We start from the raw sequence: 18428 nt of genomic DNA on the forward strand, positions 1-18428 counted from the left end.
TGCTAGGTCTCAAGATATGTGCTCCAGTGGATTTTGAGAAATTAACGTTAAAAAAATATATATATCTTTGACAGCGTCCCGGTTAGCTCCCCGGTTCGCGTACCAGACGCGTAACGTAACTTCGCGAGGAGAAGCGGATTGGCTCTCCGGTGACTGTCAACATTCTAAACAGTCCGGAGCGGCCGCCATCTTGTCTCTCGGTAGGATCGAGAGACAAGAGGTGGAAATAAACGAAGGGGGAAATGAATGAAAGGGGGCAAGGTAGACCCCTCCTGACCCCCTAGGATTGATGTGGGGGCTATTAAAGGGCCCCGCGGGGCAAAAAAAAAAAAATAATTTGATTTTTCGCGGTGGAAGCGCTATCCGGTACGCGAACCGGGTAGCTCACCGGTAGCGTAACGGGAGTCCGCCATCTTGTGTTTCGGACGAATTTAGTCACAAGATGGAGGATAAACAATGTTGGGAATGGGTATAAGGGGGCACGGGAGACATATCCTGACCCCCTAGGTTTTCTGAGGATGGCTGAGGAGGCCCATATATGTAAAAAAAAAACGGTTAGCGCCCGGTCCGCGCACCGGGTAGCGTTCTGGAAAGCGTAACAAGGGGAAAACCAAGGGAAATAGTAAAATAATATTTTAGAGTGCTTTGAGGTAGGGTAGCTCTGAATAGAGCTGTTGTGTTGTGTGGGTGATGTAAGTACCAACATGTAGGTACCAATGAAGAGTCTAAAATTCAATGTACACCGTCTCCTCTGTAGATATTTTGTATGTTCTAATATGGGTTATTTAAATGTAAATGTGTGGAAAAGTACTTCATGCTTTAAAGCAATTGTATTTTTGAACTGGTTGTTCTTTCCTCTTAGTCCTCCTCTTTGTTCTTTTTCCCCACATTCTTCTTCAGCATGATAGTTGATAAATTCGTTCCCTCAAAAAATGTATATACATAAACAAATTATATTAAATACATATAAAATATATTTTTCCTTTAAAAGAAGAATACATTTTACAGCTTTTGATATTTGCTATTAAAAAACCATTGAAATTCACTAAAAAAAACATAGGTTATAGACCATATATAGTTAGGAATTAGCATTTACAAAACCTTATTTTACTCACACAAAACCATTGAAATTCGCATATATAGTTAGTTGCACTAACTATATATCGCGCACCCGCAATCCACTGCTGATCATGTCACATATTACATCATTCATGACATGGTCAGTGACATCACTGATGACATCCCTGATGACATCTCAAATGACATCACTGATGACATCACTGATGACAACATCCAGTGACTGTATGTTTCTGTAAAGTTAAAATATGTCTTACATATTGAAGAATGAGTGGATGTATAAGTGTCTGGATGAAGGATTTAGTAGGTGCATGACTGACTGTATGAGTGAGTGATTAAATGTGTCTCACTGAGTGCATTGGTTAGTGACTAAACTGTCTTAATTTGTGCATCATTATGTCTGTTGTTCTGTAAACTGCTGCATGTGTTGATCAGTAGCTATATGAGTAATTATATGGGTTATTGATTGGTTGCCCAAGTATTTGTATGGGAGACTGAGTGTGTGTGTGGGTGGCTGGGAGGTGTATGACTATGTGCATAGATGTGTGAGCAGTTGATTCAAAGTAAGTACATATGTAAAACACAGTACATGTGAGAGTTGACATATATAAATAACTGTGCATAAGAGCCAGTAAATGTGTGAGTGGCTGTATGGATCATTGTGAACTTGTATCAGGGATTGTATAAGAGAGTAAATATGTGTTTGTATATGTTTGAATAAGTAAGGTGTGTATAACTGTATAGTTGAGGAAATGGAGGTGTGATTGATTCTTTGCATGACTGACTAGGTGTGTGAGTAACTCCATGGATGAGTGACAGTCTGTGAGTGTCTGTTTACACTGAGTGTATCTAAGGTGATATTAGAGTCTGAAGAGGTTCATCGTATTATCACATGAATGATGTCAACAGTGATGTGATCAGTAATGTCAAATGAGATGTCATCAGTGATGTGATCAGTAATGTCAAATGAGATGTCATCAGTGATGTCATCAGTGATGTCATTTGAGATGTCATCAGTGATGTCATCAGTGATGTCATTTGAGATGTCATCAGTGATGTCATTTGAGATGTCATCAGTGATGTCATCAGTGATGTCACTGACCATGTCATGAATGATGTAATATGTGACATGATCAGCAGTGGATTGCGGGTGCGCGATATATAGTTAGTGCAACTAACTATATATGCGAATTTCAATGGTTTTGTGTGAGTAAAATAAGGTTTTGTAAATGCTAATTCCTAAATATATATGGTCTATAACCTATGGTTTTTTCAGTGAATATATATATATATATATATATAGTCGCTGCTATTTAGTTGTGGTTAGGGCCTGAATTCCATAGGAAATTGAGTTTTTGGTTTGCTAATAACTTTGGCGCCATTTCATGAATCTTCCTGAAACTTTTTTCCAAAAAAGGCTAATCAGCTTCTTCCTGGAAAGTTTCTGGGGCCAAGAAAAAGGGGGGTGCTAACAGGAGTTTTCCTTATTTTGTGGAGATTTATCAAACAGTGCCAGAGTAAGTAGCATAGTCAAAAACGCTCTTGCGATGAAACTCTGACTTGCATATAAGGATAAAATGCCATGTATAATGGCACAGTGGCATCTAAGAAAATAATTAGCAAGATGGTTCTAAATATGGAGCTTTACTGTGGTCATAATGTGGGATTTGACCTTTGCTCTATAGTAATAAATAGGTTCATGAATACACTTGCCTTAAAAAACATGTTTGATTGACCTAGATTTATTTTCACTGGCATGAGATTTATGCATATATGGCCCTTTTGATGAATCCGTGCTTAATGTTCCAAACAAGGAGTACAATCACTTTAGGCTCTTCACTGTAAGGTCTAAGAAAAAGGAGATGCCCCAAGACTGCCTTTTCCCATTTTAATTCTCATAAGATTTTTTTTCTCCTTGATACAGAAAAAACAGCTGAACAAACTACATCTCCCTCAAAGCCAATTCTTATGAATATGATGTCTTATCATCATCCTTCATCGCAAAACTCACTGAAGATGCTCATACTTACCTGTGTTGATCCCTCTCTCATGGGGTTCAAGCACTCAAGATGTCTGATACTCCCACTTCTCAAGAAACCTACACTAGACTCTGATGGCCTCACCAACTACCAGCCAATCACTGATTTACCATTCATCAGCAAGATCATGAAAAAACAATTTAACTCCAAAATCATATAATGTTAAATATCTCCTGCATGACTACCAGTCTGGCTTCAGATCAGGCTGCAGCACAGAGACCACTGTCTTACAGATCGTAGATAATGCCCTTTCGACCACAGATGAAGATGACCACTGCCTCCTGACATTGCTGGACCTCTCAGCTGCCTTTGACACAGTTGACCATCCCGCCCTCATATGTGCCCTGGAGTCTCAAATGGGATTCAACAGTAGGGTCTGTCACTGGTTCTCCTCCTGCCTTTCCAACTGGCAACTATTTGCTCACAGGGGCAACTCATTGCCTCTAAAGACCCCTATTCCCTCTGGAGTCCGCCATACTGTCTTCTTTCATCTCCACCCTTTACATCAATCCGCTTAGTGTTCTACACACAGATCAGAGTATCAAGAGTCATCAATATGCTGATGATACACAACGCTCCTGGAAAGCCTCCTCTGCTTTAGACAGTGCTCGCACATAATTCAGACTGGAATGTCCAGCGTCTACTTGAAGCTCCACCCAACCAAGACAGAATGCCTTTTATTTGTCAAGAACAACAAACAAGCTGCACTTGTTCAATGGCAAAAGCATTGGTGGTTCCCAACCATAACTTTAACTGAAGGCCAAGTCATCTGCCTTCACCCAGGGCACCAACTTCACCCCAGAGGAACACAGGGTCAAAAAAACAGACAACCTGGTACCAGAAAGCCAAACAGTTTCTTTCAGAAAGCGGGTTTAGAACTGCTTTTTAAGCAGTCATACTCTTGCATCTGGATGGTGATAATACCCAACTCCATGGCCTCCCAGACTCCACAATCACACTCCTTAGGGCCATCCTAGAGGCAGCAGCATGTCTCACCCAAGACCTAAAGAAATGTGATCACTCCAACCCCTATCCAGATAGGAGTCCATTGGCTCCCCTTGCCAGCCCGCAGCATCTTCAAAACCAGCTACAGCATTAGCAAAGTCAGCATGACCAGCAGGCCCGCTTACCCTGCATACAAGCTCAACATCTCTGTTGGTTCTTGGCACATCAAAGCCAGAACACCATCAGACTGCTGGCTAAGAAGGGTAAAAGAGAAGAAACAAGATAGCAGACCTTTTTCATCTATGCACCAATATGTGGAACATCATCCCAACACTGCTCCAATTTAGGAAAGATTTGAAGATTCACCTCTTTAAAGAACACGATATCACAGTGAATTAACAATTCACGACCCAGCTTCCGTCCCTATTACTCGTTGATTTCACTGTTTAACAATGTACAGAGCTCCTTTGCATTCAACCTGCTATGTTTGCAATACAGAAATAGCATATGCATACATTCATGAAGGTAGAATCTTACTCAAGTAAGTACCTTTGCTCGGTTTGATGTAAGCTTTCAATAAATTGGTGTTTGGAAAGCTATTTGGGTTGGGCATGAAAAGGTTACATTTGAGAAATATCTGGACTGTTAATTCTTTGAGTTGAACAAATTTGGATTTTTGGAGGTCTGCAGATCAAATATTATCAGCAAAGACAGTCCTGCTAATCATAACTCGCAAATGAAATGCAAAGCTTGTGACCTTACCCCTGATGTGACAGACGCAATTACAAATATCGTAAACAATCCTACTGATCAGATTGCACATCACATTACCCTTAACACTATGAAAGAAGTGGATATGAATGTACTATTATTGATTGGTCTGAGTATGTGTTGTTATTTAATTACATTGTGTTTTTAGGATTTATTGGTAAAATATTGTGAAGTCATAAACATTGCAGTTGGAGTTTTAGTTATGGTTTGTATGGCTGTAGTGAATTGGGCTTCTAACCATAACTTGTGAATTTCAGTGTTTTTTCAATTTTTGGTTGTTATCATAATTATACTTTAAACTGTGTTTTCTTCAGTGCCTTTCTGAGGTTCTTTAATACCTACATTTAAATATTACAACCAAAGCTACCTATAACTTCACTGGAACCTTTGGTTTTTGCAGTGATTTTTATTTTTTATCACATTGAACATATTTCTAACTTGCTGCAGGCAGCCACAAGGTGAGTAGGTAACAAGCAGATGAACCCAACTGCACAAGCCTTTGGCCATGGACAGTGAGGGCGAGCTGCAGGGCCTGCCCGTCAGCCACGTTTTGTGCCCAACCCACTGCAGTCAGTCAACCCTCTTTGGCCAGGCTCTGGTTTTTTTTCCTTTACAATTTCTAGGGTTTGCAGTCTCTGTTGTAGGTTTGCAGAATCTACTTTATGGTGTGCATTCCCACAACAAGCTTCATGAGCCTGTTATTGGCCTCCCATGAGGTCCATGGAGCTGTTTCAGGTTTGCAGAATCCGTGAAGGGAGTGCCATGGGCGAATGCAGCTTGCCAGAGAATCATGGACCCAGCCCCCATGTCTGCAGCCCCTAGCCAGGAATTCTGTATTTTAGGAGCCATGCTGTGGTCTGCTAGCCCCTGGGCACAAAGGACATTTTGTATTATTTATTCACAGAAGCTGTCCATTTAGGCCTTCTCTGGGCTTGTGAGTCAAGGTGTACTCACACTGCCCGTTAAGAGCGCATTATTTTTTTTCCATGACATGTGGACTGAGTCCCTGAATCCTGTAACGTCAGTCATAACATCTTTTCTGAAGTTGTCACCAGTGAATTAGAGAGTTTTTGTACTCTCTCTCTCTTCTGCCCTTTTTTCTTTCTGTTTTGAGAAAGGAGCACTCAAACCATTTCCTATAAAAGGATTTAGATAGAAAAAGAAGCACGCTTACTATATATTTTTGTAGCGCAGCCCCTATGCGAAATAGTTGTGGTTTTTTACTAAGCTATGCAAAGCCACTTTGCGTGGTTTAGTAAATACAAAGTAATGCAACCCAGCGCATGACGCTGCCTAGAGTTACCTTGCATTGGAAAGGCGTACAACTGATGGAGTATGCGTGCTCCCACATATCCACCCATGAATTTTTGTTACATTCCCAGATTTACTGAAGCTAGTAACCCTGGGAATACATCAACATGCTACATAAGGCGTAACAAGGAGAAATATCTTTATTTCTCCTCCTTGCTTCCTCTTTCTATGTAAATTGCATTCTGCAGCACACATAGAAAGAAGACTATGCTTCTAAGGACTGCTTTTGTGCAGGAAGGTGCTGCATGAATTCTAAGTAAATTTGCCCCCTAGACAGCAAGTTAATTTAGAGCACCCCATGTTCCACCTGCAGGGGGTGAGAAGTCATGAAGATGACCTTGAAACCGGAAGACCTTGGTTCTTAAAATGGTTTCTGCAACTGACAGGGACCAGAGCGAATCACTTTATCCCTCCATGTTTTGGGTGCAATGTAGGAGAATGAGGGTCTTCCAATTTTGCTTTGTGGATGCGGGGAGCATGTCTGAGTGAGAGAGAGGCAGATTGTAGATGTCTGGTGGGTTGGTGAAAGTGTATGCGGCTGTTCAGGTATTCTGGTCCTGTGTTATGTAGTGCTTTGTATGTATGTGTGAGACGCTTGAATTGGGTGCACTTGTCAATGGAGAGCCAGTGAATCTTCCTATGTTGTAATGTGATTTGATGCAGCATGGGAAGTCGAGTATGAGTCTTGCAGCGGCATTCTGGATGGTCTTTGTAGAAGTTGTTTGTAGATTCCCTCAAAGAGTGTTGCCGTAGTCCAGCCTGCTGGTGATGAGTGCTTGTGTGACGACCTATCTGGTGTTCTGAGGCAACCATTTGAAGATTGTTTTCAGCATGCGTAGAATGTGGAAACAAGAGGTGCACACTGCATTGACTTGTGCCGTCATGTTCAGATTGTTGTCTATGATGATCCCTTGTTTTCCTGCGTGGTCTGTGGGTGTGGGTGTCGGCCCTAGGTCCGACAACCAACTGTTTTTGTAAATTGACTCCTGAAATATTCCTTCTAAAATGTTCTTGGCTCAAAAGGGAGTTAGGGCTGCACTATATTAAGTACCTAAAAGGAAAACAAGTTCACATGTGGACAGGGCTGGCTCCATTTCTGTTTTACTAAACAGTAAATAAAAACAAGCATTCATTTTATAGTTTGAGATAATCATTTGAAGACCTCATCCAAACAGAGGTCAATTGGCTCATGAGATACCTAACACCTTAGTGAACATACCGACTTCACAAGAAAGAACATGCAGTTCTTCCATCCTGGCCGGCTATGATTAGAGTGAAAATTATTTGGGGATGTAGTGAAAAGTATCATGCAATGCTCAGGAAAACCTTGCAAATTTGAAGGCAAAATTAAACTGTGAAATGCACAAACTTCACCAAGGAGCATATTTTAGAGGTCCTTGCGTCATGCTTGCACCACACGATGTGGTACAAGCATGATACAAGGCTCCAAGTCATATTTATGAAGCCAATCAAAGCTACTTTGCATAGCTTTGAATGGGTTCAGAAAAAATGAGTGCTGCAACGCAGCGCAAATCGCTGTGTCGCATTACTCTGCACAAAGGAGGCGCTCCATGTGCCTTGCAGGAAGATGCCGCTCCCTGCACAAAAACAATCTTGCTTACAACACAGGCACACTTACACCATGGTGCAAGAGGGCCTGCCATGTGGCTAGGCTGCTGAAACGGTGCCAGTGCAGGGGGAAAGGACAGGAATGTACTGCTTTGGATAAATATGGTGTATTCCTGCAGTTTGCCTATGACGCAGGGCAGCGCAGCAAGGTAACTTGCTGCCCTGCGCCACCCTTCTGGCAGTGGCATAACAAAACTCATGGGGGCCCCCTGCAAAGTGCATGGTAGCCCCCCCCCATGCTCTGGTTGAGGTCAGGAGCTCCCAGCCGCCACCTGTGCATATTGCCTGTAGGGTACCTGCACCACAGTGGCTGCAGGGTTTGTTGTTACACCCCTGCATTGTTGCAAATGTGCCCTGGGCCACAGCTTAATTTGTACCAGTGTTTTACGGTGCTCAGCACCAGCACTTAATTCTCAGCACCGGTTCTAGTGACAGCCCACCACATGGTGGCACTGCCTTAATTTTGAGATGAGCACAGCAGCCGTATTTATCAAGTCAATATACACTGAAAACAAAATATACCAGCCTCTCATGCCAATCCTTTAGCATTGTGTGGCCGGAAACGCCTGAATTGTCACACTTGTAGGATGTCGATGCTTAGGTGTTATACTGGTACTTTTTCAAACAACTGAAGAGTGACTAGGTGAAAAAGTAAGAACCAAAAAAAATGTTTATTTTATATTTCTGTGTTATCCTATCCCCCTAAAATGGCACTAGTTGGTGACATGCTTCATCATAGGGTCCCCGCTGGGGTGGCCGAATGCCTCCCCAGCGCTTTCTGGCATATCTGTATTAGCTAGCGCTCTGTGGAATAACTGTAACTGCTAGCGCTTTCTGGCATATCTGTATTAGCTAGCGCTCTCTGGGATATCTGCAACTGCTAGCGCTTCCTGCCTGTTACCGTAGCTTCACCTTTGGGATATTCATTTATTCTCATTGATCGTTTGTACCACGGAGTGCCGCACTCTCTGCCCTGCTTTTGAACGCGACACTGCTGAGGCTTATTTACATGTTTGAACTTTGATTGCACACTCGGTGCCATTGGACATTTGCTGCCCCTGTCTCCCTTTCCCTTTGACCCTCCATTTTGTTGTTGTGGTTTTCCCCTGGACCGCCCCTCCTCCCCGCTACCGCCTCCCTGCTGCCCCTCTCACCCACCGCCCCCTCCACTAACCATTTAAGACGGATGTCCCAACGCACAGCGTCCACGCGCTGCGGCCGCGCCGAAGGTGCGCCAAAGGTAAGCCCGTCTACGCCCGTCCGCGCCAAGACCGCGCCCAGCGCCAGACCCCCTGGCCCGCTTCCCACCCACCCCACCCGCATTACTTACGACGCCTCCACCCTCCTTACCCTAAACACCGGCCGACTCCCCAACTGCGTCCAAGCCGCTCCTGGACACACCCATGGACCCTTCACATGCAACTCCTGCAAGTATGACATCACCAAGACCAACTCCTCATTCACTAACACCAAACAGAGATCTGACACCAACCACCTAAAATGCATCCTGCTCAACACCCGCTCGGTCCACAAACACGCAATCGACCTTTGGATCTACTAGACACCATCTCCCCGGACGTCGCCTTCCTAACAGAAACATGGATGAACACCTCCTCAGCCCCAGACATCACCATTGCCATTCCGGAAGGCTACAAGATCATCCGAAAAGACCGCACCCACCATACAGGTGGAGGCATAGCTATCGTCCACAAGAATTCCATCCGCATCTCAACCAGCTCAGACGTCAACCTCGCTAGCGCCGAACACCTTCACTTCCAGATCCACATCGACCCCAAGACCACACTCAGAGGCACACTCCTCTACAGGCCACCAGGACCACGCGCACAATTCAGTGAAGACATCACAGACTTTATCACCCCACACGCCCTCCCCTCCGAGGACTACATTCTATTGGGAGACCTCAATTTCCACTTGGAAAAGAGCAACGACAGCAACGCCACCACCCTTCTGGACAATCTCACCAACCTTGGACTCAAACAACTTGTCAATACCCCCACTCACTACGCAGGTCACACACTCGACCCTATCTTCACCTCCAGCAAACATATCTCCTTCAGTCACACCACAGTTCTCAATTGGACAGACCACAGCTGCGTTCACTTTTTCCACAAAAAGACCACAACCCACATCCATCCTCAACCTACTCTGCAAAGAAACTGGAACAAAATCACCATCGACCAGATCTCCTCATCGCTCCTTCAAAACCCCCCTGCCCACTCTTCAAACCCCAACCAAGCAGCCATTAACCTCACTCAATGGCTAACCAACAGCGCCGACAACCTAGCACCTTTGAAAAAACGTCAAATCAAACTAGGCAGCAAAAACGCCCCCTGGTTTAACGATGATCTTAAGAAATCCAAGAAACTCTGTCCCTCCCTTGAGAAGGCCTGGAAAAAAGACCCAAACACCAGCACCTGGGACGCATTCAAAAACGCCACCCACATACACCACCAACTGATCCGGACTGCCAAGAAAACCGCATTCAAAGACCGACTAGACAACAACGCCCACAACAGCAAGGAATCATTCAACATCGTCAAAGAGTTCACCAACCCCACTGCCAACTCCAACGACATCACTCCCTCTCAAACTCTCTGCGACTCCCTAGCTTCGTTCTTCCACGACAAAATCACAGACATCCACAACAGCTTCGACAACCAACCCGGAGACCAACCCACCCAACCTTCGGCCGTACCTTCACCCCCCTTGAACATCCTTAATGACTGGAACCCAATCTCCACTGAAGACACCATCCGCCTGATGAACTCCATCCACTCAGGATCCCCCACAGACCCATGCCCTCACCACATCTTCAACAAAGCTGACTCCATCATAGCACCACACCTCCGTGACATCATCAACTGCTCCTTCAAATCCGCCACCTTCCTGGAAAGCTGGAAACACGCCGAACTCAGCGCCCTTCTGAAGAAACCCACTGCAGACCCCACCGAACTCAAAAACTATCGCCCCATCTCGCTCCTCCCATTCCCGGCCAAAGTCATTGAGAAAGCTGTCAACAACCAGCTCACTGTCTTCCTCGAAACCAACAAATCCCTCGACTCCTCACAGTCCGGCTTCCGAGCCAAGCACAGCACTGAGACCGCACTCATCGCAGCAACAGACGACATTCGAACTCTACTGGACAATGGAGACACAGTCGCCCTCATCCTCCTCGACCTCTCCGCAGCCTTCGACACAGTCTGTCATAGCACCCTATTACAACGCCTCAGAAACATCGAAATCCAAGGAAAAGCACTGGAATGGATCACCTCGTTCCTCGCCGGAAGAACTCAAAGAGTCCGCCTCCCACCATTCAAGTCAGAGGCCACTGAAGTCATTTGTGGCGTGCCACAAGGATCCTCACTCAGCCCCACCCTCTTCAACATATACATGAGCCCCCTCGCGGCCATCGCACGCCAACACAACCTCAACATCATCTCCTACGCTGATGACACTCAACTGATCCTATCACTCACCAAAAACCCTAACACCGCCAAAACCAACCTACACGAAGGAATGAAAGAAGTTGCCGAGTGGAACTGAACTCAGACAAAGCAGAAGTCCTTATCTTAGGTACCTCCCCCTCCACCTGGGACGACTCTTGGTGGCCAGAGGCCCTTGGAAAAGCACCCATCCCGACGGATCACGCACGGAACCTGGGCGTCATCCTGGACTCCTCACTCTCGATGACCAGACAAGTCAACGCCGTTTCATCATCTTGCTTCAACATTCTTCGCATGCTCAAAAAAACATTTCGCTGGATCCCTACCGAAACTAGAAAAACGGTCACCCACGCACTGGTTACAAGCCGCCTAGACTACGGAAACACCCTATACGCCGGTACCACCGCAAAACTTCAGAAAAAACTCCAACGCATCCAGAACGCATCAGCCAGACTCATACTAGACATCCCACTTAAAGATCACATTTCCGGTCACCTGAAAAACCTCCACTGGCTCCCCGTCAATAAGAGGATCACATTCCGCCTCCTAACCCACGCACACAAAGCACTTTACGAACTTGGACCCGAATGCCTCAACACGCGACTTTCCTTCTACACACCCCCCCGCCAGCTTCGCTCTTCCAATCAAGCCCTTGCTGCCGTACCTCACATCAACAAAACCACCATGGGAGGAAGATCCTTCTCCTACCTGGTGGCTAAAACCTGGAACTCACTTCCCATGCACCTTCGCCTCACCCAGAACCACCTAGCATTCAGAAAGCAACTTAAAACTTGGATATTCGACAAGTAATTCCCCACCCCTCTTCAAGCGCCTTGAGACCCTCTGGGTATGTAGCGCGCTATATAAATGATCTGACTTGACTTGACTTGACTCCCCAGCGTGCTACAACGCCTGAATTACAGCGGAGCGGGTTGATGGTATGTGCAACAGTGCTACAACTAATATGTGCTTCAAACTGTGAGTGAAATTAAAAAATGCATGGTTGTGACCTAGAGAAATGTTTTTAATAAAGGCCAACCAGTATTGGATTAAAAACAGTGCAAGGTGGACAAAACAGGGCTCTATTCTATGAAACCTGTGTCCTTGTATGTTATACTGGTACTCTCATTGGCAGCGCTGGCAGGGTATGAGTGGTGCATGCTGCAGTGGCCTTCCAAGAAGGGCCCTGGCACTTAATTTTTTACAAATTAAGCACTGGAGAGAAATCAAGATGCTTACAAAACTTTTTAAGACAAAACAAAATTGCACACCCCAGGAATAAGACATTGTCACTTCCAAACAAAAACTCTATTTCAGCACGTTCGTGCGTCTACTACAAGCGAACTGTACACAACATTATTATCACAGTCTGAGAAACAAATGTTGGCACCAAAATGCTTGTGGTGGGGCATGACAACATGAGAAAACCCCAAAACGCGCCTGCCAGCAAACAGAGGAAAGTTCACGACCCCTTGTCTAGATGTGTTGTCATCGGTACCATCTGGTCTTCAGCTGGCAGCCTTCCAGGATGCTTTTTGCTCTGCTCTAATCAACCACTTATAAACATTTCTTTAAAAGTTGGACATTTTTCAGCATATGTTCCCTTCTTCGATTTGAGAGGCTTTCGCCTGGTTTGGGCTTCACTCCCAGTATTAGGAATGGACGTCTATGCTGAGGTCGGGTTTGCATCACTGCACCTGTTGCCAGTTTTAGGATGAAGACAGAAATGTGTCCTAGCCGAGCAAATGTCTGTTTTCTTTTTTGCTCAGCCAGTAAAAACAATCCTCCTTATGAAAGAAAGCCTTCCCAAGACACTTACATGAATCGTGGGCCTGTTTTGGAATTGTTCTCATTGCATTGGCACCCTTAATCCAGAACTTTTAAGACGTTTTTTTGCATTTGCAATAGGATGGAAACATCATTGGCAAAGTTTGTGAGTACCCACACAGGGGAAACAGTTGGAACAACGGGGGCAGAGCCATGTATGCTCCAACTTCGTAAGCGCTCCCACGCTTGCCTTAACCACACATATGCTTAACCACGCATTTGTGTGGATAAGGCAGTGCGTGGTGTAGTTGTCGGCTGGCAGAAGCAGGAAGGCTCGGGATAAGACGTCACACGGTGAGGTAAGTGGGGCTGGGTTTTGAAGGGGGTTAGTTTGTATGGTTTTGGATAGGTTTCAGGGCTAGGGTAGGATGTATGTCATTACAACGCGGTCTTTACACCGCGTTACCTTTATGACACGGTCATCACAACGCAAGTTGTTACTACGACTTGAGCTAGAGGCGCTGGACTTAGGAATAGTATGATTTACTATTCCAACTGCAGCCTACGTAACAGTAGGGAAGGTGTTGGAATAGTAAATCATACTATTCCTTAGTGTAGAGCTCCATCCAGAGCAAGTTGTTGTAACGACTTGCGTTGTGATGACCGCGTCCTAAAGGTATCGCGTTGTTAGTTCCGCGTTGTAATGGTTGTCTCCCACTAGGGTTTGGGGTAGTTTCCAGGGCTAGGAGTCGGGGTAGTTTTCAGGGCTGGGAGTAGTTTTCATGGCTGGGGGATGGGGTTGTGTTTTAGGAGGGCGAGGGTAGTTTTAGATGGCAGGGCAGGGGCTTAGGTGGCCGTGTTTGGCGGGGGCAGAGATTGTAATACTTTTTAGGGCTTAGAAGGGCAGGGTAGTTTTTAGGGCTCAGGGGGGTCAGGTAGTTTTTAGGACTTAGGGGAGGGCACGGTCGTTTTTAGTGCTATGGGGGATCATGGTAGTTTTCAGGGCTTCGGGGAGGGTGGGGTAGTTTTTAGGACTGGGGCAGGGATGTTTTTATGACCCAGGGTTGGTTTTCAGAAGGGGGAAGTTTTAGGAGTCAAGGCGGGGGGAGGGGGCGGGGGTTAAGACTTACCTGTCAAGTCCTAACCACAGATATTTCTTTACCATGCATGCCTTAACAACCCATACTTCCTTGTAAAGACACTTGTGGTAAAAGCATATTCGTGGTTAAGACTTGCGTTGTTGATTCGGCGTGCAACCGTCATGCGTGGTAAACACATACGTGGTTCCATCACACAGCCGCCACAAAGGTAATAAGCTGCAGAGGTTCATACACCTTCTCATGGTCCGCCCTCCTATCCCTGCCTTGGGAGCGCCTATGTTTCCCACCCGTAACTGCAACTGCACTCCAGGGGCGGTGCCACCCGCTTGCCAGATCGTCTGCTGCAGGAAGCTCCGTCTTCAGGTGGAGTGCACCACAGGTAGCGATTCTAAGAACAAGGCTCTGGATATTGCATTAGGGGATGTAGGGCCTGATTCACAAACTGCATTTTGTAGTATGTAAAGTAGAACTACTGTAGTGCCACGCAGTTACTACAAAATGCGCCCCACAAACCTAAAAGTGTACATCTCCACCTCAACCCCCTTATCTTGTCTACGGGGAGATCCACATGCATACAAGTTTACTATTTAGTAGGATGAAATGTAGGAGGGACTGGAAAAAGAGGCATACTTCCTACTAAATGGGTGTCATTTAGCGAGGGGTAAGACGTGGTTTGAGGAGGGCCAGGGAGGGGTTTAGGAGGGACAAACACCCCCACACAAAAAAGTAAGCCCATTGATATCCACAAACTGCACTTCTGAAGTTGCTACAACCAAAAAGATCCCAAACCAGTAATGAAGGTGCTCCAGGTCAGACATGGAGTAATCCGAGCACCAAGCAAGGCCAACCACTGATACTGCAAAAGAAAATAATGGTGGCAGGGAGGTATAATTGAACACCATAGGAAATAATGTTAAAATTATTTATTTTAACTTTTTAAATATATATATATATATATATATATATATATATATATATATATATATATAGATGTAATTTTGCATATCATTCTATTATAAAATGTTTAGTCTATTTTCAAAAACAAAAATACATGTAACTTATTTTATTTTTAAATAATTACATTTATTTACATCTCATTCTTTACATAACTTTGTACAAAATAGGTAAACCTAAACATTTTGGTTTACATCGGATATGATTTATTACATATTTTTGATTTAGTTTAGCCTATTTACAAGCTTTGAATATGTAACTCAAAACTAAGCTAATAATGCTGAAGCATTTTATGTGTTCTGCATTTAAAAGAAATATATAAAACAGATTTACATAAATATTTAACACAAAAATAATTTCTGCCAATTCTTTTTGAAGTTTAATAAACATTTACATTTTGTATACACTTTACCATAGGGTCATCTCTGCCCTGGTGGGGAAGTACTCTGCCTACATGTGAAAATAACTACTAGTAACTTTCCATTAATGACTTAATTTTTTATTAAATGTTTAATTATTTAACATACATTAAATTACATTAGAATTATGTTTCAAAGATTTATTTAAAGAAAAATCCAACTAAAGTAAAATGTTTACATTCGTCTATTAGTTTTTTTTAGCTGTAGTAACTTTACACTTGTTACTTTTAACTCCATTTCTTGTTGCAGATGATGGAGACATATAAGTCTACAGTTTCTAATACCTTTACAATCAGAAATGGTGAATAGCCAAAAGTAGAAAATGTACTACAAAGGGCAAGAGTAAATTCAGATTTACTTACGTGTAAAGTCACTTTTGTGTATGGGCCTTATTATTTTCTATTCGTAGCCGAGCAGCAGCTTTAGTCTTCTCTTCTGGTCCTGGTCTCAGTCAATTCTTGAGGGAAGAAATAAGTTGGTGTCCTGCTTCTGGCTGCAGAGGTTCCCTCCGGAGTCTAAAAGGAGTACAAGTTGCTGGCTGGGAGGCTCAGAAACGATGGAAAGGTAGGTCAGGAAGGTACAGACACTTACTTCAGTAATCTGATGATGCAAGGGTGCCTGTGTTGGTGGTAGACATCTCATGTGCACCACCGCAGGAGGAGGGCTCAAGAGCGCCATACCTTAGTAAGTCTGGCACCGTTCAGCTCTCTCCCATTCATGCAATGCTGTGATGCAACTGCTTGCTGACTTGCATTGCCTGAACCTATAACACCTTTGTTGCGCCCGTCGGCCAACGGCGTCGCGATCACTCCCTCCGTAGTGCTGTGCATGTTCGTTGGCCGACGTGGCCCCACCCACACAATGAAACGCCCCACACCGCGGCGGAATTGTCTCCAGGGTTAAGGTGTTAATACATATTTCCTGTGTGTTATTCTTGAGAGAAAAAAACACCAGCCACAGTACCTGATTGGTCAGAGTTATCTGAAAGGCAGTACGGTGACAAGGGTCACAACTCTCCTGTGCGTGCATGCCATTGAGCAGTGGCACACCTGAAAAGAAAATGCACTTTGTCAGGATTGGTTCGCCCAAAGGTTGGTGAGTTTATTTGGATAGTTTGATTCAGATTAGTGGACCATAGACTGGCCATAAAACAACCACTGCTGTAGAAGGAGCATCAGCTTTTACTCAAGCAGTTCTGCATACCTGTCCAGAGGAAGATGAGAACAGAAGGCAACATTTACGCCATCTCCCTATGAGGGACTGAGGAGCAGACTTTGCGGTGGAGGGTTCAGGGCAGTTTACGTCTTTTCAAGGATGTGAACCGCCCTGCGAGTAGACCACCTACTCGTTCCACCCAGAACCCAAGGCCAATGTTACAGAAGCTTTCACTGAGGAGAATAGAGAGCCGGAGTATTTCAGGACTTTTTTTTTAATGGAGTTTTATATAGTGTAAACTTGACCCGAATCGGGTATCAGACCACTTTACATAGCACCAGGTGTGTTACATGAGGACAAATTCGTTTTTGCTAGGCACGTGGACATTAAGGCGCCTATTCCGATGTCGGATGGACCTGAGTCTGTCCGACATCGGTCAGGAGCCGTAACCGACTGACCTGCTGGGGTCAGTTATGGCCCTGCAAGTACGATGCGACCGAACCCTCTTCGGTCACACTCGTATACTTCACAATGGGAGCATGCATTCCGAGCGGAATGCATGCCTCCATTGTGAAATGCAGGGGAGCAGTTCATCCCTGCACCCTGTGGCCGGCACCCCAAGGTGCCTGCCACCGAGTGCAGGGATCTACGGAGGGGCACCATATGTTAATGTAAATGTAGTAGTACTTGTATAGCACACGAATCGACCCATGAGGGTATCTCGGCACTTGTACGCATACCGCTGTGGAACCCTTCCTGGCTTTTCCCTGTGAAGTGCCCACTCCTGGGCACCCCCAAGGTGAAGCCAGGCATCCTAGCGTTGTTGGGGCCGTTGTGGAGATTAAGCAAGCTATTGCCCATGATTAGAATAGGCACCGAGGCAAGAATTATCAGGTCCGAGGAAATTGAGCCCAAGACCCGCCGAGACGGGAATTGAACCCTGGTCCTGGGCCAGACCTCTGCATCAGGGTCTGCCGCTCTAACCATTGAGCCACACATCTCCTCAGGTTCTCCAGCCCGCCATTCGGCGGCCTCACACCCATGGGGGCCCTGTTGTGGGCCCCCAGAGACAGTTTCCGACTGCCTTTTCGTGCCGGACACACCGACACGAAAAGGCAGTGAAAAACTGCCATCGTACTCCCTCGGTTGTAAGGAGGTGACCGGTGGAGTACTGAGGGATTTCCGGACTGCGGACAGGCTGCCTGTCGTCCGCAATCCTGCAATCCGTGTCAGATTCCATTCCGACCGAGCCCATCGGAATGGCTCGGTCGGAAAGGAATCCGTCCAACACCTTCTGATTAGGTCGGAAGGGCTCTGAACATAGTTCGGAGCCCTTCCGACCTGAATCGGAATTGGGCCCTAAGTGATTTGCCCAGAATTACAGGATGTTCAGCGTCATTGCCGGGACTCAAACCCAGTTCAACAGATTCGAGGTCGACAACCCTAGCCGTTAAGCCAACTCCTCTCTGAAGCCTATCGCAGCTGTCCAGCCCAGCTCAACCTGCACACTGCAACACTGTGTGAGAACTTATGTGCTTCACCTCTGCTGCCGCACTGAGAGACTTGATGAGTGCGAAATGGTGACTTTGAAAAGTCCGTAAGCCTGTCAGTCCATCAACGTCGTGCTTTGTTTTCTTTTGTTTCCAGATGTAGGTGTGAAGCTTGTGTGCTTGTCAGCTCATCTGTGCCACACTCTGGGCCTCAATTACAATATTTTGACGCATGGCAGCGCAGCAACCCTTCCTGCTGCGCTGCCGTGTGTCAAAATAAAAGGGTTGGAATGTGCCGCATTTGCAA

Source organism: Lissotriton helveticus, chromosome 9 (genome assembly GCF_964261635.1).
Source record: "Lissotriton helveticus chromosome 9, aLisHel1.1, whole genome shotgun sequence".
NCBI lineage: Eukaryota > Metazoa > Chordata > Amphibia > Caudata > Salamandridae > Lissotriton > Lissotriton helveticus.